The sequence below is a fragment of the Oncorhynchus clarkii genome, chromosome 7 (assembly GCF_045791955.1).
Source record: "Oncorhynchus clarkii lewisi isolate Uvic-CL-2024 chromosome 7, UVic_Ocla_1.0, whole genome shotgun sequence".
NCBI lineage: Eukaryota > Metazoa > Chordata > Actinopteri > Salmoniformes > Salmonidae > Oncorhynchus > Oncorhynchus clarkii.
This window is the reverse complement of record NC_092153.1, coordinates 46518617-46531607: the sequence shown is the minus strand read 5'-3', so window position 1 is coordinate 46531607 and position 12991 is coordinate 46518617. Positions and strand designations below refer to the sequence as shown.

The 12991-nt window shown below is 42.3% G+C and overlaps 1 non-coding gene across 1 annotated transcript; it reads right to left on the bottom strand.

Annotated features, from left to right (window-relative positions):
- Nucleotides 1-10767: 10767 nt before the first annotated feature.
- Nucleotides 10768-10840, bottom strand: trnaf-gaa (transfer RNA phenylalanine (anticodon GAA)). The gene has a single exon. It is a non-coding gene; the product is annotated as a tRNA-Phe (tRNA).
- Nucleotides 10841-12991: the final 2151 nt, after the last annotated feature.

Genomic DNA, 12991 nt, shown 5'->3' with positions numbered 1-12991 from the left:
CCCACTCAATCCAACCCCTCTGTCCACATTTAACAATCCTACATCAATCCTACATCACTACTTGTACTTCCCTGCTTGCGCAATCTGAGACAAACTCCCCTTGATGCCTCAAATCCCTTCATGCTCTTCAACAGGCCACTCCCAAACAAAACTGCCTTCTATTTATAGTCACCAAAACAAGGAAAACTCCAAACCACACCTAATTCCTGCTCAGCTGTACAGAGAGAGAGAGAGAGAGAGAGAGAGAGAGAGAGAGAACTCCTGACCCTATGCCCTCACAATGTATCTGTCTCTGCCTGAAGCAGCCTGGGTTGCTTTCCTCCAGAGTCCTCCTGACCCTTGACCCCTGAGCACACATTGTGCCCTCCCCAGATGTCAACTTATACAACACTTGCTCAGTGTGCCCAGTGGCAACAGGAACAGTGTGTTCCACACACACACACACACACACACACACACACACACACACACACACACACACACACACACACACACCCCATCAGCAAAAAAAACAAATCACATCCAAAGTAACGATGGGAACTAATTCTCTGGGTGCTCTGCTGCATGTGATGCCCAGCTGGAGAGAACAGGAGGGATCAGCCTGGCCCTGCCATAGCAAAATGGAAGAAGTGGAGCGAGAGAGAGAGAGACACACTAACCCAGCCACTGTGCCAGCCCAATGTATGATATAAAAACCCATTGCAAATGAGATCCCAGGTTCAATATAATAGTTAAACAAAAGTGTGTCAGATTTGAATTAAAGTATTTAGGGTGCCAGAAGGAGAAAAGGTAGAGTAGGGTACGGTAGGGTGGGGTAGAGGGAGAAATGTAGTTGGCACCATCATAACCAGTTTGTGTGTGTGTGTGTGTGTGTGTGTGTGTGTGTGTGTGTGTGTGTGTGTGTGTGTGTGTGTGTGTGTGTGTGTAAAACGAACAGCTGACTAAAGATGTGACGACCGGGCATTAGTGCGGTTGAGTCCATTTCTGACATGGACTCTTAACAACATGATGAAACTTTGTTGCTCAAACAAAGTCTTCAGTTGCCTTGGCAACAGCCCCAAAATGCAGCAGCAGCACACAGAAATAAAATTAATGATATTAATGATACATTTCTATGGCAGCACATGCAGTCAGAAGCACAAGAAAATGTGCGTAAAAGTTATTACTCTAACAGTTACTACGGTGACCACGGTCATTTGGCTGGCCAATTACCGTCATCGAAAATTCCATGACCTTCACAGCCCTACACTCTACCTTACAAAGAAGGCTGCAACGACTCGGCTGTTACTGTGAAACGGAGCCATTCTCTGTGCCCTCTCAAGGACAAATACTAGGGCCTACCTCCCTCCCTCCCTCCCTCCCTCCCTCCCTCCCTCCCTCCCTCTCTCTCTCTCTCTCCCATTCACTCAATCTAACCGACTTCCCTGGCACAACAGTCTCTTCATGGTTGTGCCACTTACTGTAGCAAACCATGCTTCTCAACAACCAGGCTAAGAGCTGCAGGCCAGGAAAACAAAAGAGCAAAAGTTAGGCTATATATATGATTCATGCATTTGACAAGACACAAACACACACTGTCCATGACAGCGACCAAATGACTGACTGTGTGTGACCAACGAAGGGCATGATGGCACTTCATAGGTCACACACAGGCAGTTGGACTGGGGGAGGTATTACTTTTCCTGGCAGTGTCACTCGTCTTAGGTTTGATGGTACACAAATAAAGCCATGGTGTCCATCCAGAATGGCTTTTAGTCTCCCCAGTCCCCTCTCTCCTCTCACTCTCAGGAGGCAGGGAAACCCCCCCCTACTGTGCTGGCAGAAGAGTGAATATGTGTACTTTAAGAGAATATCCGATATGGCTCAGTTGTCAGTTCTGATTTAGTATGATCCACACAGTCCTAGAATAGGCCTATCTAGCCTAAAGAGATTCCCTCCACTCTATTTTTTAATTTTTAATTTATCCGTTATTTTACCAGGTAAGTTGACTGAGAACACGTTCTCATTTGCAGCAATGACCTGGGGAATAGTTACAGGGGAGAGGAGGGGGATGAATGAGCCAATTGTAGGGACGTTGCAGAGTTCTGCTATTACAGCTTTTGTCTCATCAAACAATCTGTCCATCACTAGTAGTCAGTCCACAAGAGTGTACAAGACTTGAGTTTTGGTAGTATATTCATTTTGATTATGTTGACCTAACATAAAAATAGGGAGATATCTCCATCTCTAAACATCGGATTCAATCTTATATATTAAAGGAAAGTAGTTGATTTTATAGGCCTATATTCAGATGATTATTCCCTATTGGAATTTGGCCTCCTGGTATCCTCTCTAAGGCCAGAGGTCACCATAAAGCAGGTCTTAGTAACTGATATCTAGGCCCTTGAGCCATCAAATCGGACATGGGTGTCCTTAAGCAATTAAGATGTTTCAAATGTATAGTCTATTCATTCCCTAGGTCTCAGTCTTGATTTAATGTTTTGACCCAGGGAAGGATGAGACAACACACATATAAGAGGAGTATTTAGGTCTGCCCTCCCCACTAGAAGGGGAGAGATTTGCTGCGAACGGTTTAAAGGAATGTGTCCATTCCCATATGCAGATATCTTTCTATGTTTGTCTATGTCTGTCTATTAAACCTTTAAATATAGAAGTTGTTCGCCTTCTATTTTGCGTCAAGCATTTCTCCACACCGTGACCAATTTTCAATTTCTAACAGTATCAATACACCCAGATATTTCATATGCGTCTTTGTCCATTTCCACTGAAATCTACTTTCCAAGCTTGAAAAGTCATAATTAGTTATTCACTTTGAATCCTGATACAGCACCATGTGTCCAACAGTTTAAAAATAAATAATAGAGAATGTTCTGGTTTAGATAAGGTAAAATGTCATCTGCATACAATGATATATCACGTGTGGTTCTCCACCAATCTCAATTCCAAAGATTTAGCAATGGAAAGCTTTTTAAGGATATCTGATCATGTCCCCATAACAGCTTGGCTACATATAAATGAGTGTGTGAGCAGGGCCATCTAAGGACAAATGAGTGTGTGTATGTGTGTGTGTAAATTCATCCTAACGATGTCTCTGCCTTCTTCAACCTGTTACTACGGGTCCAACCCTTGCTCTGCCCACCTCCAAGTATGTTCCCAACCCAAATCAACCCCAGTAATTACAGTGCCAGCGGGACAGGAGTGTGTAAGTAATCAGAGTCCAAACTTCAGAGGGATCTCATATTAACACGAGAAGAGTGACTCACAGTGTGACGCTGCGTGTCTGGTAGAGTGGAGTTAAGGGGAGGACCAGGGGGTTGCCACGGGGTAGAGAAGGAATTAAGGAGATGTAACCTACCAGCCAACTCTGCAACGTCCCTATTGACATACGGAAGTGCTGCTGACAATGTAAGACTTAAGCTATGTGTGTTTCGTTCCCTCTCATGTAACAGAGTAGAATAAATTCAAACAGCTGAGACGTCCAGGAGCAGTGGTGTCTCTAGACAACCCCTGCAATAATAAAAGAACAAAACAACATGCCTTTGGTTGAGAGGAGCCAAACCAATCATTACTTTATGAAGGACCCACATGGCAAGATTAGCCCCAGTGTGTGTGTGTTCCATCATCAGAGACAAAGTAACAAATTAACTATTAAAAAACTGCCATGAAAGATGTGAGGCAGCAATTCCAATGCCATCAACACAACTAATCAGAACATAGCCTAAGGGGAATTTCACGGTAACGGAATTATGCTGATTGTATTTGTCACATGCACCGAATACAACGGATGTAGACCTTACTGTGAAATGCTTACTTACAAGCCCTTAAATCAACAATACAGTTCAAGAAATAGAGTTAAGAAAATATAAGTAAAAAAATTTAATAACATCAAAAAGTAACACAAGAAAATTACATAACGATTAAGAGGGGGTATATACAGGGGGTAAAGGTTGGGGCGGTTGTCAATGTAAATAGTCCGGTGGCCATTTGATTAATTGTTCAGCAGTCTTATGGCTTGGGGGTAGAAGCTGTTAAAACTTGTTATGGCTGCAATCCCGTTAACGGGATAATTGTCATCAACAACCGCTGAATTGCATAGTGCCACATTCAAACAATATTACAAAAAATATTTATATTCATGAAATCACAAGTGCAATATAGGAAAACACAGTTTAGTCTTTTGTTAATCCACCTGTCGTGTCAGATTTTGAAAATATGCTTTACAGCGAAAGCAATCCAAGCGTTTGTGTAAGTTTATCGATCGCTCGACAAAACATTATGTCCACTTAGCATCAAGTAGCTTGGTCACGAAAATCAGAAAAGCAATCAAATTAATCGTTTACCTTTGATGATCTTCAGATGTTTTCACTCACGAGACTCCCAGTTACACAATAAATGTTAATTTTGTTCCATAAAGATTATTTTTATATCCAAAATACCTCCATTTGTTTGGCGCGTTATGTTCAGAAATCCACAGGAAAGAGCGGTCACGACAACGCAGACAAATTCCAAATAGTTTCCGTAATGTCCACAGAAACATGTCAAAGTTTTTTATAATCAATCCCCAGGTTGTTTTTAAAATATATAATCGATAATATATCTACCGCAACTGTATTTTTCAGTAGGAGAGGGAAAGGCAATGGCTGCCCAAACTCTGTTGCGTGAGCAAAACTCATGCGAACACCTGACGCAATGTTATCTTTCTGGCTCATTTTTTAAAATAAAGCCTGAAACTATGTCTGAAGACTGTTGACACCTTGAGGAAGCGATAGGAAAAGGAATCTGGTTGATATCCCTTTAAATGGAGCAAAGGCAGGCTATGGAACATGGAGTTTTCAAAATAGAAGCCACTTCCTGGTTTGATTTTCCTCAGGGTTTCGCCTGCAATATCAGTTCTGTTATACTCACAGACAATATTTTGACAGTTTTGGAAACTTTAGAGTGTTTTCTATCCAATACTAATAATAATATGCATATATTAGCAACTGAGACTGAGGAGCTGGCCGTTTACTCTGGGCACCTTTTCATCCAAGCTACTCAATACTGCCCCTGCAGCCATAAGAAGTTTTAAGGAGGATTATGGTCGTAGACTTGACTGTTTAATCAGCTTCTTGATATGCCACACCTGTCAGGTAGATGGATTATCTTGGCAAAGTTGAAATGCTCACTAACAAATTTCTGCAGAACATTTTTAGAGAAATAAGCTTTTTCTACATATGGAAAATGTCTGGGATCTTTTATTTCAGCTCATGAAACATGGGACCAACACTTTACATGTGTTTATATTTTTGTTCAGTATAGTAGCCTAATTTGTCCTCTGTTTGATGCCTGTGGCTGTCCATTGTGCTGTCCATGGAGCAGTCCATTGTGCTGTCCATGGAGCTGAAAGGACAGCAAATTTTGCATTGTAGGTATGTGTGTACCTTCTCACAGATTATATAACTTGTGTTGTTGCTCTGGTGGTCAATTCAATTGAAATTGGGGCTGTTGCAGTGACCGTATTACCGGCAGTCATGACCACAAACTCCACATGACCGTTGAGTCAGGGTAATCTTCTCCTATGCACTCGGTACATGAATGGCGCTGGCGCATCAGAAATGCACTTTGGTACATAATTGGTCAAGCTAATCTCCAAAATTAAACAAACTCTATTAATTGTCTATAAGTGTATTATTATGCAAACTGGATGGACTGGTTACACTATGCTACACTCCAAACGTTCTATCCATGAGTCTCGTATAGAACATAGGCCTATATAGGCCTAGGAGATGCTGTTGGTTCATTGACTGTGCAGGGCGGCTTACAGAGTATAGTTATAACCTACAATTATAGTGAATTTGTATTTGATTTTGAATAGCCTAGTAATAGGGCATTCTTTATATTTTCATAATGAATGGGCTGACACATTACCTTTACCTACAGAATATCTCACCACCTTGCGTTTCCATCTCCTCCTCTCTCAATTCCTTTCTCCAGCTTGCAGAGAGAGGGGCTGTCAACAGTTTCATTCATGAAATATGTTTTGTTGTGAAAACATGTTACTATCGATGTTCCCGAACAGATTTCACTTGTTTTACCAAATGAAGCACCGGGTAGCTTTCGGAACAGGGTTGGAGAGCCCGTGGCATACAGAGTTTGGGCAGAATATCAACTGTCGTGTAGCGAGAGACTGCTCCTCAAACAGTGGTTGATGCATGGAGTGAAATACATGTTCTTATAAGCACAGACATTTCTATATGCAATCCCGTGTGAAAGCAGAGTTATAATGGTTGACACTAAAAAGAGGAGGATCCTAGCTTCTACTATATTTATTTCTCAGCTGCTAATATTAAGCACATTCGTCAAAACCGGAGTAGTCTACCCCAGCATGATTGAAAAATGACAGTGTCAAATGCTGCAGATGAGGATGATGAGGATGGCAATGTTTCCAGCATCAGCAGCACAGAGGTTGTTCACTACCTTTACCAAGGCAGTTTCAGTGCTATGCATAGCCTGGAAACCCATCTGGAGTGATTTGAAAAGTTCATGAGAGGTGATGCGTTGTTGGATTTGTAATGCTACCACATTAGTGAGGAAGGGAGGGGTTGAGTTTGGCCTGTAGTTGGTGTGGAGCTCAGGGTCCAGGCCCTGTTTCTTCATAATGGGAGATAGCCGCTGTTTTCAAAGGAGTAGGAACAGGGTCAGATGTGAGGGATGCATTTACAATTGTGACCACCAGGGGGCAGATAACTATGGCAGTGGGCAAGGGGTCAAGGTTGTGGTTTTGAATTTAGAAAAGAGTTCAGTAATGGTGGTTTCCTTGACAAGGGAGAAGGCATTAAGTCTGTTCTCAAGTGGTGAGTCAGGCAGTCCTGGGGGGGAGGGCCGGCCCTGGGCTTAAGCAATATAAGGGGTTGCTTAGGGCCCCCGGCCGCTAGGGGGTCCTCAATCCCCCCCAATTTGCTTTAAAATCACAACATTTTCCCTATACCTCAAGGTAAAATGGAGAGAATTACAGGAAATGTAAAAAAAATATATAAAAAAAACTATTCTCTCTGCCGTCAAGAAGGGGTCCACCAAATCGGACATAGGGTCCCCAAAAAGCTAGGGCCGGCCGTGCTGGGGGGAGAGGGGTTCAGATGAAGGGTGAGACTGTTGCAGCTTTTGGTAGATAGCCTCCTGGCCAGAAAACTGTCACAGAGGTCTGTGTCTGTCTGTCTGAGTCTTTCACCAATTGACCTATTGCAGCTTTATCATCAACGTTTTTGCCTTGAATGCAATGTATTGATTTATGCAATCCTGACGCAATCCTATCAGTCAATATCCTTGACAATTATTGCATTCAATGCAATGTATTGACGTCTATATGTCAATTTCCAGTCTGTGGAGGTTAGAGAGAGAGAGACAGAGAGAGAGAGAGATGAAAGGAAGGAAGGGAGGGAGAGAGAGAAGGGGAGAGTGAGGGGAGAGAGGGGGAGATTGATGCAAGGAGGGGAGAAGAGGAGGGAGAGAGAAAGACAGGGGGATAGGGAAAGAGAGGAGAGGAAAATGGGAGAGAGAGGGGGGAGAGAGTGGAGGGGTAAAATAAGGATTATGGAGATAGAAGTGAAGGGGGATAAAGAGGAGGTAGAGAGACCGAAAGAAAGAGAAAGAGAGTGGGTGAAGGATGGTTGACAGTTTTTTCCCATTTACTACAATGTATTGACAAACCTAAATTCATTGACAATCTTCTTTTCCTATTTACTGCAATGTATTGACATAAACATCATCTGTTGTTTTCTTTTCGCAAAAACTTCACAGAATGACGTTTTCCTATGATATCATGTTGCGCCCAGCCCAGTTTAGGTTCAGATCAGAACAAATTAGGCTATTATTTGCCAGGTTTGTCATTAGCCTAGTGAGTGCTTCCTATATCAAATCGTGGTCACCTAAGCAAGCTGAGGCGGTTCTGCATTATAGATGTTTGTTCTGGAGAGAGACAAGGTCAGTCTTTGAAACCAGACACATGCTGTTACCTCTGTGACTCAAAGCCTACAACACCAACAGAGACAAGAGAATTCTCTTATTACACACACACACGCACGCACACACAGTGCTTTGAAGGTAAAATGGAAAAACTACAGACCTAACGTTGAACTTAACTGAAGGAACACATTTGCACACAGGCTACACAAACTCTTGAGAGTGTTGAAAAATGCCAAACACACAGGGACACTTGGTCTCTGACATTGTAAAACAATCTTAGCAACCTTGGTAGCTCATGCTGGAAAGTGTTGGGAGGGATCCACATATAATGTCCATTTCTGGTTACTGCTAGTGCTAGCGGGGATAGGGTGACCATATTTAAAATACCCAACAGGATGATTTTGCGGAGCAGTCCGAGGTAGTCTGATCTCGAGACCACATATTGAGTGTCCTGGTCTTGTCTGGTGTCAGATACATGTGTACTCTGTCTTGACTCAGTCTGGGACAGTGGGGACTCTAATTTCTTCCAGAGACCAGCCGAGTAGAAAACAAATAATTACCAGCCCTCCATTCATTCAGCGCATAAATGCCTGTATATATACAGTGCCTTGCGAAAGTATTCGGCCCCCTTGAACTTTGCGACCTTTTGCCACATTTCAGGCTTCAAACATAAAGATATAAAACTGCATTTTTTTGTGAAGAATCAACAACAAGTGGGACACAATCATGAAGTGGAACGACATTTATTGGATATTTCAAACTTTTTAAACAAATCAAAAACTGAAAAATTGGGCGTGCAAAATTATTCAGCCCCCTTAAGTTAATACTTTTTAGCGCCACCTTTTGCTGCGATTACAGCTGTAAGTCACTTGGGGTATGTCTCTATCAGTTTTGCACATCGAGAGACTGGAATTTTTTCCCATTCCTCCTTGCAAAACAGCTCGAGCTCAGTGAGGTTGGATGGAGAGCATTTGTGAACAGCAGTTTTCAGTCGCAAAGTTCAAGGGGGCCGAATACTTTCGCAAGGCACTGTATTATAGACATGTTTGCCCAGTGGCAAACCTATAGGCCTTCAGTGTGTGACAAGTTCGTGATTCTGAAAGGACAGCAATCGTAATACCAGCTTACTCATGTAGATGTTTTGTAAAACACAAAAGAGCCAGTGGTGTAGTGGGGGTATACGCACGTATAAGCACGCAGGTATACTCACTTCTTAATACCTACTGATGCGTATCAGTGTAGTGTAGTGGAGGTATATGACTTATCAATTATGTAGTACAATGGAGAAATCATGTAAAAAGCAGCCTACACAATCGCAAAGCCTGTGAAATATATTCACATGCGCATTGCACACAGCCTAGTTTCAGAGGAATATCATCTGCAGGTAGCAAGAGTGTTCAGCTCTCAACTGGTTTTGACATGGAGCAGCTCACAGAAGAATGATATCGGTAGCCAGTAGGGTAGGAAAGATGTTTCAACTGATACAGTTGAAATTGAAGTCACCTTAGCCAAATACACCTAAACTCTGTGTTCACAATTCCTGACATTCAATCCTAGTGAAAATTCCCTGTCTTAGGTCAGTTAGGATACACACTTTATTTTTTAAAATGTGAAATGTCCGAATAATAGTAGAGAGAATTATTCAGCTTTTATTTCATTCATCACATTCCCAGTGGGTCAGAAGTTTACATACACTCAATTAGTATTTGGTCAGCTCCCCCCTCTCACAGTCAGAATTTGGGCAATATAGCTTCACCTGCCAGAGCTTCCTGGGCATCCATCGCAGCAGAGGACGGGCAAAGTACTTCTCCATCACCAGTACTGAGCTGCAGACGAGGGGTGGTGGAGGGTCCCACCACATTTTGTCAACCCTGGCAAAGTCCATCTCTGGAATCCCATTCCTCGACCACCTGAACAATGCCTTGGACACCCACTTACGGTCCACATCGGGCAAAATGTGTTGCCATCCCTTGGGAAGGCATACGTCTCTCCATGAAAAGAAAAGACAACATCCCCACACAATAAATAATGTAAGGATGATACATTCCCACAGCAGACAACATTTTTTTTTAACTGACGTTACCTCAGAAAATAAATATAACCCGCGAAGATTAATTGAGGAAATATATTTGTCCATTGTCCTCTTCCAGCATTTACAGGTCCCGCCATAGCTCATAGCTAACGTTACTTCAGAAAATAAAGATAACACGCTAACAGATTTACCTGAGATGAAATATATTTTCCATGGCACTCTTTCTGCGTTTAAAGAGCCCGCCATAGCTCTATCCTTATTGGTCAATATTGGTTACCTATTGGTTGCACTGGTGTCTCGGATTTGTCGGGGAGTGCAATTCTTGGTTACTTCTTGGTGGCAGACGGCGATATGATTGGTTGTCGCAACCAGACATTTCCTCGACTCACCGTTGTCAGGGAGGATATCGAGCATTCGATGTTTCAGAAGAGTACGACTAGCTAGGTTATCAGCCATTATTAATCAAATAAGTAATCAGAAATGTACATTACTTGGAGGAAGAACAAGTAATTGGCTACTAATCAAATCGATGTATAGCTTAATCTAAATGGTATTTTTTAGCTAGCTTGCTATGTATTTTCAAACAATATAACGTATTTCTGAAATTGTTAAAGTACTCTTTATAGTCTTGTCTCTCGGGATCGAACTAGGGTCCTTTAGTCTAACGCCTGAGCAATTTCGGCTTGCGTGGCGTTTGAAATGTCGTTGTTCGCTAGCTTGTTATGTATTTTTGAACAGTATAACCGTGTCCATTTTCTTTGTGAAATTGTAAAATAACTTCACAGTCTCGTCTCTGCCGAAACCCGGGATCGAACCAGGGACCTTTAGATCTTCAGTCTAACGCTCTCCCAACTGAGCTATTTCGGCTGGCATATTGTTTTAGAAAACAAGAGACAATTTGAACATCTCCAAGGCATTATGGGATATGGTATTCGTTTGCATGTAGTTTGACGGATAAACCTGCAGAGGTCGATATAAGCCTAAAGATATAACTAAACTACTGCACCCCATTACATAGCTACTCAAACGTTTTGTATAATTGTATTAAAATACTGTCTGACATTGTAAACAAAATACTATTGACCAAGAGGCTATGAAATACAATCTGGATAATACTAGATATTTATGACAGGCATTACCCACTAAGCATTTACCAACGGCGACATCTTTTAGATGTATAATTCATTTCGCTTTGGTCTGGTCCGGACTCACCTTGAATTGGTCCAAACAGCTTCTATAATTAATTCAGTTTGAACAACACAGCAGAGTACAGTACAGTACATTACAGTATCATCATAATTCAGAACAGTAGAATAAAGCACAGTAGAGTATACAGCAGTAGTCTATTTACTCTAATGTACTCTACTGTAATAAACTCTACTGAATTAAACTATACTGTACTCTACTGAAAAAAAAACTGTCCTGTACCATATCGTACTGTACTAAACTGTGCCTTACTGTACTGTGCAGTGTTGCCAACTCCTCGGGAAGGAAAGTAGCTATTGGCTATCCTAAAAGTCACTAGAAGTCGCTAAATGACGTCATCGCCTAATTTGCATAATTTGCCATGTGCATGTAATTGTGATGGACGCTGTAGGAGAGAGGACTAATGTTGTGAGAAAGACAAAAAAGTGAGTAAAAAACACCCTAAATATGTTTAGAACTACAAATGAGCAAGCTGCAGAGTGGCACATAGAACCAGATATTTGAGGCCATACTCCTCCTTTAGCACTTTATGGACCCCATTGTTAATCCCAGTCATAACAGAAGCATTGTCAGTCCCTATCCCCAGGAGTTTCTCTTTTTTAAGACAACACTTCTCGAGGAAAGCCACAACAGCACGGGCTATAGATCTGGCATCTCCTCCCTCCAACTCAACAAGCCCCAGAAATGTTGATACAATTGTCTGCTTGGTGTCACTAAAGTACCTTATCACAACCCCCAGGTACTTAGAAACACTTACATCCGTGGCCTCATCGAGGAGGAGGAAGGAGGCTGAAACGCTGGTCACCCACATCTGCGACCAACTTGTTCAGAAAGTATGATGCTAGAACACCATGCTTCTCCAATGTGATCACATGCCAGCCTTTTTTGCAGAGTCAACATTTTTTTTAACCATAAATGGCAGCTTGTTTCGGGTGGAATTGTTGTAAGGCTTTGCTTTTTGAGTATATTTTTGAGTTGTCATGTGTTTTTTTACATCACTAAGTTTGGCGTAGAAATCAGCCTTTACAATACAGGCAGTATGCCCGTGTATCATCTCCAATAAACGGCTTCAACCAGCCTTTGAATTCAGGGTTTGATTCCCACTCCTTTCTGTATTTTTGAGTGTACAGTTTAGACTGAGACATGATGAGCAGACTGAGACATGATGAGCTAGCCAGCTAGATGTTTAGCTTATGTCACAGAGAGGCACACACACAGTGGACAAGGTGAGTAAGTGACTGAGGCTGTGTGAGTCAAATGCAGTGATTTATTTTTGTACAGTGATTTATTTTAGACAAAAAAAAAACATTTTACAGCCAGCGGCGGCTTCCCGCATGCGTGATTCATTTGCAGTCTGGACGCGGAGGGGTGAATATCTCCTGCTCTGACTGCAGCTGGGAGGGACTGCAGCGCGAGGACTGGGCCGCCTGTGAGTGCTTTGGGACGGGGGTGGGGCCCACAGCAGCACCCGCTGCTCGTTGAGAAGAGTAAGAACGATATGTGCTTTCACGTTAGTCTCCAAAAGTCTCCAATAACACCAGAAAAAGTCGCTAGATGTGTCACTAGTCGATTTTTTTGAAAATGTGTCGCTAGAGGGGTCAGAATATTCGCTAAATATAGCGACAAAGTCGCTAAATTGGCAACACTGGTACTGTGATGTTCAAACTTATGAAACATAGCAGCCTCCACTGACTTCTGGCCTGAGGGGAGGATGGCAAATAATGGGAACCATGTGGATCCACGTGTTTGATTTATTTGCTACCATTTCAAAGATTCCGCTCCAGCCATTACCACGAGCCCATCCTCCCCAAT